This window comes from Bos grunniens, chromosome X (assembly GCF_055505025.1).
Source record: "Bos grunniens cultivar Pamir isolate PY7600 chromosome X, Bosgru_T2T1.0, whole genome shotgun sequence".
NCBI lineage: Eukaryota > Metazoa > Chordata > Mammalia > Artiodactyla > Bovidae > Bos > Bos grunniens.
Window position 1 is genome coordinate 8,649,861 of NC_141194.1, and position 13,241 is coordinate 8,663,101.

At 41.8% G+C, this 13,241-nt stretch overlaps 1 protein-coding gene across 11 annotated transcripts in view; it reads right to left on the bottom strand.

Annotated features, from left to right (window-relative positions):
- The window catches only part of ARHGAP6 (Rho GTPase activating protein 6), a 541,445-nt gene that overhangs the window by 59,670 nt on the left and 468,534 nt on the right, over positions 1 to 13,241 (bottom strand). The window lies entirely within an intron of this gene.

Genomic DNA, 13,241 nt, shown 5'->3' on the forward strand with positions numbered 1-13,241 from the left:
CCATCCCCCATCACCCCCACTGACGGACATTTGGGTTGTTTCTAATTTTTACTAGAATAAGGAAGGCATTTATCCTTTTAGCATCTTATATATATGCACTTGCAACATATGTACTTCACTGGTGAACTCACTAAAGAATATAGATACCTTCTATATCAGTAGGCAGCTGCAAATGAACTCCTAGTATGTCATTATAAAATATTGGCAGTCATCATAGTGAGAATGTGTTTTGGAATAATGCAGCTGTCCACTTCATGTGTAGGAAGTGCAAATCAGGACTCTGCACTGCTACCCATCAGTAGAAATGCAGCCCATGCTGCAAGGAACCTTGGGTTTTAAAGGGGATTAAGAATTGTTATTTTTCACAAGATATCCTTAATAGTGTAGTAAAGCAAGAGATTGAGTCCAATACAACTTAAAGGCAAGACTGTTATCAGGACAAGACAGACTAGGCATTCGTCAACAGAAATGAACATTCCTGGGATCCTCATGGGGCTGCAGATGTTCCCCACACCCCCTCTCTGAATTTTTGGAGTCAGAAGACATCACAATATAATCAACAGGCACATGCAAGCCCTCTTTCCCTTCAGAAAGCAAAGGATATACCCATAAAATGGACATAGTTCATGACAGTCTTCACTTTTGCAGTTATAAAATATGTAGGTGAAAATGATGTAAATCAGTTGTGATGTGGCAAAGAGCCATCAATCTCTTTCATCATGTGTATGTTCTTATCTTCAGTATCTAAAAGATGATCTCACCACTGGGCCTACCATGATCTGTTACATCATATAAACATTAATCTCTATGTGTTACATCATATAGACATCACAGACATTATCATATAGACATGTTATATCATATAGGCATTAAACATACTAATTGCACACGATTCTAATCTGTTCTTCAAATAGAACTGACAGGTCTTTTACTTTGCAATGCTGTGGCCACCTGAAGCAAAGAGCCAACTCATTGGAAAAGATCCTGATGCTGGGAAAGATTGAAGGCAAAAAGAGAAAGGACAGCAGAGGATGAGATGGTTGGATAGCATCACCAACACAATGGAGATGAATTTGAGCAAACTCTGGGAGATAGTGAAGGACAGAGGAGTCTGGTGTGCTGTAGTCCATGGGGTCACAAAGGGTCAGACATGACTTAGCGACTGAACAACAACAATATTTTGTTCATCAGTAGTTCATATCACCAAATAAACTTGACTATATTACGAGCAGATTCCTTTAAAAATTCTATCATCTCTTCGTTTTAATAGTTGAGCCAGAAGAAAAATTAAACCATATATTAAATCCTAAGGGATTTATTTTTCATAACCAGTGGACATATCCTAAATTTCAAGCAAGTTGTCAAAAAACCAGAATACATGTAGGATAGGAGACATTTTCTTTTAAGATAGAACAACTTTTTAAAACTTTTTTTTAATTAGAGGATGTAGGACATGTGTAGATGTGTATAAATATAAATATACAGTGTAAGTAATAATGAAGAATTCAACTCTCACATAACCAGCAGCCAAATTCAGATGTAGACTATTGCTAGTACCCGAGGAGCCTCCAGAGAGGGCCTCATACTGAAGGTATTCTTTCTTGCTTCAATTACATATTTTAGTCATTAATACTTGCTAAAAATCACTCTGTTGAGGCAGGTAGTGAAAGTGTGTGACTTAGTTGTGTTCAAGTCTTGGCGAACCCCACCAGGCTCCTCTGTTCATGGAATTCTCCAGGCAAGAATACTGGAGTGGGTAGCCAATCCCTTCTCCAGGGGCTCTTCCCAACCCAGGAATTGAACCCGGGTCTCCTGCACTGCAGGCACATTCTTTAAAAATGCCCCTAATTAGACAGAGGTGAACGTTATTAATAGGCAACTAGACAAAATGATGGATGATGTGCAATAACATGTGAGGAGGCATGGCTTTAGCCATTTTCTCATTTAAAATCCTCAGGAAAAACAAACAGAGCTGCGCAATAAAACTGCTCACTCCTTCCTTGCGATCCGTCAGTAGTTTTCTGATTGACTCTTTAGTTTTTGAAGAATGTCTTTTGTTCCCACAGAGCATAGAGAATCTGCTCAAGAGACTGCTGTACCATGTACTTACAACCATACAGAACAGTTTATGTTCAACCCATCATTCCTCAGATGCCAGAAAGTGTGATAAGGGCAATTCTATCTTGTAAAGTAATTTAAGCTTCCTGCAGAGAAGGCAATGTACTCTTGCCTGAAAAATCCCATGGACAGAGGAGCCTGGTAGGCTGCAGTCCATGGGGTCGCGAAGAGTCGGACATGACTGAGCGACTTCACTTTCACTTTTCACTTTCATGCATTGGAGAAGGAAATGACAACCCACTCCAGTGTTCTTGCCTGGAGAGTCCCAGGGACGGCGGAGCCTGGTGGGCTGCCGTCTATGGGGTCACACAGAGTCAGACACGACTGAAGCGACTTAGCAGCAAGCTTCCTGACTATCCATGCTGCACAGCAATGTTTTTACAGTGCAAATAGTGATCAGCATATGCTTAGAACCAGATATGGAACAACTGACTGGTTCCAAATTGGGAAAGGAGTATGTCAAGACTGTATATTGTCACCCTGCTTATTTAACTTATATACAGAGTATAACATGTGAAATGCCAGGCTGGATGAGTCACAAGCTGGAATCAAGATTGCTGGGAGAAATATCACATCTTCGGATGTGCAGATGATACCACTCTAATGGCAGAACGTGAAGAGGAACTAAAGAGCCTCTTGGTTTGGGTGAAAGAGAAGACTGAAAAAGCTGGCTTGCAACCCAAAGTTAGAAAAAAAAAAAAAAAAAACTAAGATCATGACATCTAGTCCCATCACTTTATGGCAAATAGAAGGGAAAAAAGTAGAAGCAGTGAATATTTTATTCTTGGGTTCCAAAATCACTGAGGATGGTGAGTGCAGCCATGAAATTAAAAGAAGCTGTGACAAACCTAGACAGTGCATTAAGAAGCAAAGACATCACCTTGCCAACAAAGGTCCACATAGTCAAAGGTATGGTTTTTCCAGTAGTCATGTACAGATGTGAGAGCTGGATCATAAAGAAGGCTGAGCACCAAAGAATTGATGCTTTTGAATTATGGTGCTGGAGAAGACTCTTGAGAGTGACTTGGACAGCAAGGAGCTCAAACCATTCAACCCTAAAGAAAATCAACTTTGAATATTGGAAGGATTGTTGCTAAAGCTGAAACTTCAATACTTTGGTCACCTGATGCAAAGAGCTGACTCATTGGGAAAGAGCCCAATGCTGGGAAAGATTGAAAGCAAAAGGAGAAGGGGGTGGCAGAGGATGAGATGGTTAGATAGTATCACTGATTCAATGGACATGAATTTGAGCAAACTCTGGGAGATACTGGAGGACAGAGAAGCCTGGTATGCTGCAATCCATGGAGTCACAAAGAGTCACCTCCCTCAAATAGACACCATATTTGACACCACAAAGAGTCAGACATGACTTAGCAACTAAACAACAACAATATGCTTACTAACTGGTCCCAGAGTGGGCACTATCTTATGGGCTACAGTGGCCTGGAGAGAAAACTGGGGTCACACATCCTGATCAAAGGCATCTTGGACAAAGCACTAGAGGATTGCCCTCCATGTGCCTGCAGGAGACCACATCCTAGATGGGAGGGCCCACAGACATACATGAAACAATAGCAGGTGGTAAGACAGCAAGCCTTCCACAGCCAAGTGACCAGAGGAAAGGAATCACTGGTATGGAGTGTGGTTAATCCAGCCATCTTGAAAGAGGCCAGTACCAAACAGGGTCTCTGGAGAGTTGAGAACAACAAAACATGAGCTTGTCCCTCTAGGAGAGGCTTTTCATGGTCTCACTTGCTGTCAGGTAGTGGTGATTTCTCTAGCTAGATGAGAAGCTCTCTGAGGGTAGAACCATATCTCCTAGGCTTTTGTCTCCCTCCAGGTAAGGAGCACAGGGCAGGGCATGCCATGAGGACTTGTCAGCACTGTCTATGACCAGAAGTCAGATGGAGGTTTTGGGTTGGTTCCAGGAAGAGCCCAGGACCACTGAAGTATACAATTCCTAATTTTAATCAGATAAGATCAGATTCAGAGAGTTCAGTTCAGTTCAGTTCAGTCACTCAGTCATGTCCGACTCTTTTCGACCCCATGAATCACAGCACGCCAGGCCTCCCTGTCCATACCAACTCCCGGAGTTCACCCAAACTCATGTCCATCGAGTCAGTGATGCCATCCAGCCATCTCATTCTCTGGCGTCCCCTTCTCCTCCTGCCCCCAATCCCTCCCAGCATCAGAGTCTTTTCCAGTGAGTCAACTCTTCGCATGAGGTGGCGAAAGTACTGCAGTTTCAGCTTTAGCATCATTCCTTCCAAAGAAATCCCAGGGCTGATCTCCTTCAGAATGGACTGGTTGGATCTCCTTGCACTCCAAGGGACTCTCAAGAGTCTTCTCTAACACCACAGTTCAAAAGCATCAATTCTTTGGCGCTCAGCCTTCTTCACAGTCCAACTCTCACAACCATACATGACCACAGGAAAAACCATAGCCTTGACTAGACGAACCTTTGTTGGCAAAGTAATGTGTCTGCTTTTGAATATGCTATCTAGGTTGGTCATAACTTTCCTTCCAAGGAGTAAGCGTCTTTTAATTTCATGGCTGCAATCACCATCTGCAGTGATTTTGGAGCCCCCAAAAATTAAGTCTGACACTGTTTCCACTGTTTCCCCATCTATTTCCCATGAAGTGATGGGACCAGATGCCATGATCTTCGTTTTCTGAATGTTGAGTTTTAAGCCAACTTTTTCACTCTCCTCTTTCACCTTCATCAAGAGGCTTTTTAGTTCCTCTTCACTTTCTGCCATAAGGGTGGTGTCATCTGCATATGTAGAGGTTATTAAAGAGTATTTTCCATATTAAGCTGATTCTAGAGATACTAAGGGTAAAAAATATTGTCCAAGGAAAGACTCATTTTTGGTGACAGATGGAAGAGTAAGGGTTACTTTTGGGGAATGGTGACTGACTGCAAAGGGGTATGAAGGAGCCTCCTGGTGTGCTTAGATTGTTCCTTAGCTTGATCTGGTTGTTGGTAACATGATCCATGAGCTATATGTATTAAAAACCCATTGAGTTGTACGTGTGGACATTCATATTTATTTACATCACTATATATATGTTATTCCTCAATAAACATAACAAAAGACTTTGTCATTTTTATGGAATGGCACCAATATAAAAATTACATGAATCGAATGGGGATGCAAACCCAGCACAAAAGTCTTGCACCACCAGAAAGTTCTCGTACCTCTAACTTTTCTAAATATCTGAATGCCCATGATCTCATCCAGCAACCATGACTTCCTTGTGACACAGGCATACAGGGACAATGAAGAGCTGGGTGATTTTGGAGTATGTACTAGAAGCTGAGCATCCATGGTCTCATTACATTCTCATAGCAGCTCTACAAAGCTCACACTATTATATTTTGTGATTTTATAGATGATGTTAGGAGAGGTTAAGTAACTTGTCCAGGGCAGAAATTGGTAAGGGATACATTTAAAAACTTACACCCAGGATTAGCCCACACCAAATTGGTCCTCTTGATTTCTCACTGTGCTGTAGTGAAGAAAATATGGTGTCTATTTGAGGGAGGTGACATTAAAGACCAGATACAGGGAGCAACATGTCCAAAGTAATACAGAGTTACAGAGGAAAGAGAAACTAACAATATTTGAGTTCTAAATGTTCACCAGGATGGGCATCAATTATTTTTGCATGTATGATATTATCTAATACATATCAGCATACAATCCACTCATGTAGCCTTTTGATCTATCTATCTTGCAGTTGAGAAAATTAACATCAGAGAACTAAAGGAAACTGTCCCCAAATCGCAGGACTGGTAGGTGGTAGAACTGTAATCCAAACTCCTAATACAGCTCTTTCTAAAAAGCCTGACTCTGTCTTGAGAGGGGTGGCTTGGAGAACTCAGATACTTGTGATGAGAAGCTGAAAATCCTTTGTTTAAGGTCACTAGGCGTCTGCATCATGAGAGATGGTTGTGAAGGTATTTGTAAAACAGGGGCTGTTCATCTGTGAGGGTCATTTAGACTCTGCCCTACAAGAAGTCTGAGTGATGGGCAAGAACATGGTAAGGCCCATTCCTTAGTGAAGCAATAGCAGAGAATGGATGTAGACGGCCAAATTCAGAGATGCACCTGGATATGGGACAGGGCATCAACATTTAAGTCCCTTTAAATTCCTTCACTCACAGAGTTTCATAAAGATCACATTATTGGAAAGGAGAAGAAACTGCCTGTGCAAATTGCCTGAGACATGAAATGAAGTCAAACAGAACTAAGTGCAACTCTGGGGACAAAACCCTCTTCTGATGCTGCCACAGAACTAGTCCAGTGGGTTCGACATGACCATACCCACTTCCCCACCCCACTACTCCAGTTGTGTTTAGCCTGCACAGTGATTGATTGATTGATTTAATTGAAGTATAATTGATTTACAATGTTGTGTTAGTTTCAAGTGTACAGCAAAGTGATTCAGTTATACATATGTATGTGTGTATGTGTGTGTTCTTTTTCAGATTCTTTTCCCTTATAGGTTATTACAAAATATTGAATATAGCTCCGTATCCTATACACTAGGATCTTGTTCATAATTTATTGTATATATTCAGATCGGATCAGTCGCTCAGTCATGTCTGACTCTTTGCGACCCCATGAATCGCAGCACACCAGGCCTCCCTGTCCATCACCAATTCCCAGAGTTCACTCAGACTCATGTCCATCGAGTCAGTGATGCCATCCAGCCATCTCATTCTCTGGCGTCCCCTTCTCCTCCTGCCCCCAATCCCTCCCAGCATTAGAGTCTTTTCCAGTGAGTCAACTCTTCGCATGAGGTGGCCAAAGTACTGCAGTTTCAGCTTTAGCATCATTCCTTCCAAAGAAATCCCAGGGCTGATCTCCTTCAGAATGGACTGGTTGGATCTCCTTGCACTCCAAGGGACTCTCAAGAGTCTTCTCCAACACCACAGTTCAAAAGCATCAATTCTTTGGCACTCAGCCTTCTTCACAGTCCAACTTTCACATCCATACATGACCACAGAAAAAACCATAGCCTTGACTAGACGAACCTTTGTTGGCAAAGTAATGTCTCTGCTTTTGAATATGCTATCTAGGTTGGTCATAACTTTCCTTCCAAGGAGTAAGTGTCTTTTAATTTCATGGCTGCAATCACCATCTGCAGTGATTTTGGAGCCCAGAAAAATAAAGTCTGACACTGTTTCCACTGTTTCCCCATCTATTTCCCATGAAGTGGTGGGACCGGATGCCATGATCTTAGTTTTCTGAATGTGGAGCTTTAAGCCAACTTTTTCACTCTCCGCTTTCACTTTCATCAAGAGGCTTTTTAGTTCCTCTTCAGTTTCTGCCATAAGGGTGGTGTCATCTGCATATCTGAGGTTATTGATATTTCTCCCGGCAATCTTGATTCCAGCTTGTGTTTCTTGTATATATTATTATATACAATATATATTGTATATATTTCTTGTATATATTATTATATACTAATATATATTGTATATATTAGTAGTGTGTATATGTTAATCCCAAACTCCTAGTTTCTCTCTCCCTTCCTTTCCCCTTTGTAATCATGTTTGTTTTCTATGTCCTTGTATCTATTTCGGTTTTGTAGATAAGTTCATTTGTACCATTTTTTTTAAAGACTGCACATATAAGTGATATCATATGTCTTTTTCTGTCTGGCTTACTTACTCAGTATGATCATCTCTAAGCCAGACGGAGATCTGCAAAAACTTAAGCTCTAGGGCGAAATCTTGGGAAGTTCACATAGGTGTCTGGATTCCCGACCTCTTGAGGAAGGTGCGAGAGCTGGCAGCACCAGTCCCACAGTCCTCACGCTCACCCCAGGCCAGCAGAGATGCCTGTGCCCCTGAGCCATGGCACACCTGGCAAGCCTTGGAGTTTGCGACTCCATCCTAGCCTACAAGGGAGGTTCTAGCTTGTTTCAAATCTTCAAAAAAAATTCCTGCAGAGAAAAGTTGAAGGAATGCTTTTTGGCAGCACCTCTCCCACTTTCCCCAACCACAGCTGCCTTGCTATTTACTTGCACCAGAAAAACAGACTCTTAGAGAACGCAAACCAAAGGAATTCATAGGCAGTGAGGGGAGCACAGTCACAGAGTAAGGAAAAAATGACATAAAAAGACACACTTGGGTGGCAGAATGGGAAGTGGCCTTTTAGAAACTGCAAATAATTTATGCCATGCTTTCTCAGCCTTGGCATGAATGACTTGTGGGGCTGGATAACTCTCTGTCCTGAGGGGCTGTCCTCTGCATGGTGGGGTATTTAGCAGCATCTTTGGCTTTAGTTTACCAGATGCCAGAACACCCACCCATTCTCTGTTGTGACAAATGATAATGCCTCTGGACATGGCCAAGTGTCCCTCAGGGACAAAACCACTCTGGTTGACCACCACCGGTCTGTGCATAACTCTACCTAGAGAACAGCTATGGGCTCAAACCATGTGACATCTGAACTAGAAAACATTGCCATTTTCTGACCGGTCACAATACTCAACTTTAATCTCAGTATGTGTTTTTAAAGAATAATATAAAAATGTTTATGAATCGATGAGCCTTTATATATAATGATGAATTTTGGACACAATAACAAGTTCTATCAATTTATAAAGAAATGCAAGTCTGCCTATAGCTATCTTTATACCAAGTCCTGATTACAGGTAGGGGGATACAGCAAACTCCATGAGTCAAAAACCTTCTATTTCTTTCCATGAAGTTTTTTTTTTTTTTTCCTCCTCTGATGGGGTTGTGGGCAGGGAGGGGGACATAAGATCGTGTCATCTGGTGGGGAACAGTTGTGTGAATGGAGCATCTTTAGCATTCAGGGAAGATACAGGGAGACCATTTCTTCTTCTTTTTTTAAGAGGGCTAAACATGGTGAGGGTGAAGAGACCTACTGGCCAGCCCTTCATTGGCCAGAACTAGGGTTCTGGAGGAAATTGTAGGAAGACACTTTTGTCAGCAAATGGAACTGCTCAGCAGTGAAATGTGTAGCCTCACAAAAAAGCACTGCTCCCTGTGGCTTCACTCTCAGACGCTCTCTGTCTTGTGGCCCTCACTCTGCGGGGGGAACTATGGCATGAGGAGCCCTTTGCAAAGGGCTCTGTGGTGAGGAAGAGGGGTCTCCAGCCAGCAGCCAGGCGAGCAAGCCTGGACCCTGATCCTCCAGGCCAGTCACGGAGGATGACTGCACTCAGATGACTGCAGTCCCGGGCCAACTGGATGCAAACCTCATAAACCAGAACCTGAACCGGAACAACCAGGGTAGGGTAATCCCAGAAACTGTATGACAAGAAACATTTGTTAGTTTTTAAAAAAGAAAACATAATGCTCAGCTAAATGCATGTAGTATCCTAAATGGGATCCTGGAACATAAAAAGGATATTATTAGTGGGAAAACTGGTGAAATCTAGTGTGGCTTCCCTGGAGGCTCAGACAATAAAGCATCTGCCTGCAACGCGGGAGACCTAAGTTCGATCCCTGGGTTGGGAAGATTCCCTGGAGAAGGGAATGGCAACCCACTCCAGTATTCTCTCCTGGAGAATTCCATGTGGTTGCAAAGAGTCTGACATGACTGAGCGACTAACACTTTCACTGGTGAAACCCAAAGTCTGTAGTTCAGTTGAGAATAACAAACCAATGTTGGTTTCTTGGTTGTGATAAGGGTACAAAGGTTATAAAACATGCTATCATTAGGGGGAACTGGGTGAAGGGCATAAGGTTACTCTGTATTATTTTGGTAACTTTTCTGCCAATCTAAAATGACTCCCAAATTAAGCATTTGTTTTTTTTAAATGCCCTTTCCCCCAGGCACTAGGTGAATTCAAGCAACGGCTGAAGACTCATTTGTCAAGCATGTGAGAAAGTGGAGGCTTGTAGTGCTCACTTAAGTACTTCTGAAACACACACATAAAGCTGAACTTTATGGCAAGAAGGTGACTCACAAGCCAGTTTCTGACCTAGCTGAAACTATTGAAATAATCTGCCTAATCACATCCCTCTGATCTGAAAGAAAACATGTGTCTAGGCCAATATAAAGAATCCATTTTATCGCCATTCGGTGTAGCATGTTTTCTGGAAAGGGAGTGGACAGTTGAGAGGCTTGACCAGATCTGTTTCTTTGGCACTGGTGATGTTTTCATACATGGCTAGTTAGACGATCTTTAGATACCTCCTATTTCTTAGGTTCTCTAAATCGTTTTTCTTTTTAAGTTATCTAGACTTGGTACCTGTCATGTGCATCCAAGAACACTGATTAGTACAGAATCTGTTTACTTTTCATGTTCTGATGCCTATTCTGATAAGCCAAAATGTAGTTTTAAATCAGATGTGTGAAAGTACATTAGGTGAGTTACAATCCACAGTTACAATCTGTGGATGTCTTATAAAAGCAGTTACTAAAACTATGTTTAATCCTTCACTAAAACTAAAATTCATCCTTTATTCTCATCTGCATCCCCTTTCAATGGCTCTCAAGCCACAGATCTCCCCAAAATAAGGTAAGTGAAAGACTATACAAGATATTTTATTTCCAGTTTGGAGCTCTGTCAAAGAAGTAATAATATTATTTATGGCCCCTGGCACCTGAAGGCCATTCGTTGGGCCCACACTCCAAGTCTAGTGTTTTTGGATAATTAATCTCACCGATGTAAGTTAATATGGCTAAATAAATCAGCATTGGAAAACAATATAGGGACTGATGAGAGCTGGGCAACCAAAACACCAAAGTCATATTCCAGGAAAATTCGAGCTAGACAATGGAGCCAGTTACTGCCACACACATGCACAGTGGAATGAGTTCAAAAGAGCCCCTGCCACTTTGAGTTGCCTGCTTCATATTCAAAGTACATCCCAAGAAAAGGAAAGGAGAGCAGCCTGGACAGGAAAGAGTAGTAGTTACCAGGAAAGTGGCCACCTCTGCTTCTTGGCCGGAAATGTGGCAACAATCCGAGGATAGGGGAACCATTGGAGCCAGTGAGATACTCTGGCCTAAGAGTTAAACTGGGATTGACCCCATATATTTAGGACAGGAGCCAAAGGAGGGCTCTCTCCTCTCTTCTAAAATGAGTAACCTCTGTTAAGGGATGATGTAGGGTGCACAGTCCTCAGCAGTTGCAATTGCCAGGCTCCAGAGCACAGGCCTGGGTTTAGCTGCTGTGTGGCATGTGGGATCTTCCCGGATCAGGGATCGAACATGTGTCTCCGGCACTGGCAGGGAGATTCTTTACTACTGAGCCACCAGGGAAGCCCCTCAGATTCAGTCTTAAAGGATGAAGTTACCCTTCTCAGGAGCCTTTGAATTTTGGTGGGGATTTCTCCCAATAAATCACATGGTGCCTGCTGAGTCTAGGAAATCCGTTCTTGTCCTAAGCCTCTTAGTGTTTTATTCCTAGTAATCCAAACTTTTATCAAGCAAGTGTTCTACTGGTGAAAAAAGATGAGAAAATCTCAAATTCGGGGCGGGGGGTGGGGGGACACTGATAGTTTTTTTCAGTGGAAACTAGGGCTCTAGAGAGTGAAAAACAAGAATTCTGGAAGAAAACAATCTACATGGAAAAAGTGCGAAACAATGTATTGGAGTCCAAACTGGCTCTGCCTTTCAGTCAACTTTGAACCTCACTGTATATAGAGATATTCATGCTATTTTCAAAAAATATTTCAGGCTATGGACTCTTGGTTATTTCATCAAATCTATATAGGTTAAAGTTTCCTTTTATGTATCACCTTATCCTTGGCAGTTTTTTCCATTAACCTTGATTGAAATAGAAAGCAGGTAGAAACCGGGTCAATGAGTCATTCTTCTTGGTTTAAATTCCAATCTATCCAACACTATTTCTTCATCCTGCTATCACCTTGTGGATTAGAGTTTTCAAAATCTAATTTCCAAAGTGCCTGTGTTTCTTGGGGAAGGAAATATTTATGGTATTCTTAAGCAATGCTGATGCCTCTCCTTAGGGCCACGGCTCCCCAAAGTACTTGAGAAATGTAATCCCCACAGTTTACATGTTGAAGTGGCGGTGAAATTATCAAAGCCATGGTCAGAAACTAAGAACATTCTGTGAGTCTCACTGTTGTAAAGAAAGACAGATCTTGGAGATCACGCTTCCAGCTAAACTAAACACTAAGAAACCTTTCTCCTTTCGTGTAAATTATTTGGCAAGGTAATTGAGTATGAGTGAGTGAAGTCACTCAGTCATGTCCGACTCTTTGCGACCCCATGGACTGTAGCCACCAGGCTCCTCCATCCATGGGATTCTCCAGGCAAAAATACTGGAGCGGGTTGCCATTTCCTTCTCCAGGGGATCTTCCTGACCCAGGGATCGAACCCAGGTCTCCTGCATTGCAGGCAGACACTTTAATCTCTAGTTCTGAAATTTTTTCTCAAGAGGAAAAAAAAAAAAAAAAGGCCTTGTAGATTCTTGAACCTCAAAACAAGTAAGGTTCTAGTTCAGAAAACATTGAGCTATTCGATTTGTCCAGCAGTCCCATTATTCTACCAAAATGTGAGGTAGAAAAGCTGTCTGCATGGCTTGGATGCCACGGGCTTAAAAGCTCAACTATGGTTTTTTCCTTAACCAGGCATTCTATGTAATCACTGCTTACTGTAATAACTGGTCGTGAACAAATTATACCCTACAAAGACCTTTTCCTTGCTGTCATTTTTTCCACTTTCAAGTACTATGAGTTAAGAAAAAAATAAATAAAGGTATAAGCTCGTGATCCAAAAGAACAGCTCTGCTGTTACCTTCTCTCAAACTAGGAGCTAGTCTGCCCTTCCAGGCTCTTGAATGTATGCTCTTATTGTGCATACATTGAGTTGAAAACAGTATTTTTAACTTAGTCTATGGAGGTATTGTATTTGCAGAAACAAAAGTGTCCAAATATCAGGACAAGAAAAATGGCTTTTGGCAAGTCATTTCCTTAAGTTATATTTCTTTCCTGGAGCATAAAGGAAAGCAAGGAGGTAGGAGAAAAAAAAGACAGAAAGCATTCATCCCAAAGAAATACCCTAGATTAGTAACTCAAGGATATTAAATTGCAAATTAGAAGAGTTTCAGCATTATTTGTTTTAAAGCCAAAGCTTGCAGGTCAAGTTAAAAAGACTCAGACAAGG